Genomic DNA, 1,911 nt, shown 5'->3' with positions numbered 1-1,911 from the left:
ATCTATGTGTGTGTGTACGTGTGTTTGTGTGTGCATGAGTGCGTGCATGTGTATGTGTGCGTGCATGTATGCGTGTGTGCGTTTGTGTGTGCGTATGATTGTCGTTCTCCGAGTACATCTGCGCTTGTGTGCATGAGTCTGTGTATGGGTACGTTCATGTGCATAAGCATCTGTGCATAAGCGCGCGTGCATTTGCACGTATGTGCTAGTCCAAGTGGGTTGTGAATCCACCCACACTGACGTCTGTGTCTGTACCGGGGAGAAGCTGTCACTAGCTAGCTCACTAATGGACTACTCGTGCCTGCAATGTGAACACGAATGCGCAATGTTCATCATTGGAATCATTTGTGCATTCCCCGTAGTCTCTCTCCAACTTATGTACCTAGATCAGTCAGTGAAAGGAATAAACATTGGAAGAAGGGCGATTTGCCAGCGTGTACAGAGAGCTTGGGTGAGGTGTGTGCCTGTTGCGTTTACATTCTGTTCCGCCCGAATTGGCCCACCATCGGTAATTCGCCGGCTTTAAGTTCAAGCGAGGCCGTTGATTAAAACGAGCCCTCTCGCTCTCTCGCATCCATGGCCGACCCGGGAATTACAAGACAGACAATATCGATACTTGTAATTGGTTGTAGTTTGTAATTACTTGCGAATTGTCTTAAGATGCAATCGTCTCTTTTAGTGGTGGGAGGAGGTCAGACACATTTAAATGCAAATAGAAACAATGTTTTTATGCACCGCCCCCCCCACCCCGCCATGTGGAATTTCAAATTTCTCTCTGTCCTTTTCGGCTTGGCTCTCTGACTAGTGATGAGCTGTCCGCGCATCGGGAGATTAGAAATGTTCCGTATTTGGACTGGTAAAGCTCAGACTCTGGCTCGCTTCCCTTTAACTTTCATTTTCTTTTCACTGTCTCCGCCTCTTCAACTCTTTCTAGTGCTCACTCAAGCAGGAGTCACATCATTCCAGTGTCTGCACATCGGGCTTATACTGGCACATTGGACCGTGGAAATTGAATAGGTGGTGCAACGACTCAGAGGTTCCTCACCTCCTAACACCTCCTAACACCATCGGTGTGGAGGCCTTCCTGTAAACTGTAAAAGCGGAAGTAAATACTTGCAAGGATCCACCCCCCCCTGCAATTATCACCTGGTGAGATGAAAAGGTTAACGTGAACATGAAGACATTGAACTTAGCTATATCATTATAAATATCTATATCTATATATAATCGATGTAGCGCATGCCTTTGATGTCACCAACCGCATCTGATGAGGACGGTGTTCAGCATTAATTCAATGTCAAGTTATTCACTAAACTTAGTCTGTCAAACAAATGTGAAATCTATGTTTTAATGTCTTATAACTTTTCACTGTTGAGCAGCATGTGGATGGCAATTGAGAAGGTCTTGTTTTTCAGAGGTGAACACCAGATTGAACAACAAAAATTGTGGGACACAAGTTCAGTTTGCAATGCACACCTTATTGCGCCATCATTTCATTCCAATGAGGAAAATATTGGAATCTGATGTAGGGGTACAGCATTACAACTTAATTCTTTCTTAGTCGATGATGCACTGAACAATTTAGATGCTCTCATTTCCTCAATCGAATAGTTCCTTTGTTTGAGGAAAACATTGTGCCCGCTACATCCTGGGTTAACATTTTGATATTCAATTATGCAAATTGGCTGTGGAATGACTCCATGATTGCTATTTCATGTACTGGTAAATTAACGTCTCTAAAATGCCACCCCTGCGAGTATTAGGTGCGCATTTAGTAGGATGCTTATCTACACTTTTCTCTATTAGTCTCAATTCCCCCAAGTGATTTCTAAAGCATAAGAGCATCACATCTCCCTCCCTCTATCGTCTTCTTTAACACAAATACATCCTGGCTATTTAGCGAACACATAT

This window comes from Gadus chalcogrammus, chromosome 21, assembly GCF_026213295.1.
Source record: "Gadus chalcogrammus isolate NIFS_2021 chromosome 21, NIFS_Gcha_1.0, whole genome shotgun sequence".
In the NCBI taxonomy this organism is placed as follows: Eukaryota; Metazoa; Chordata; class Actinopteri; order Gadiformes; family Gadidae; genus Gadus; species Gadus chalcogrammus.
This window is presented reverse-complemented; position numbering follows the sequence as displayed.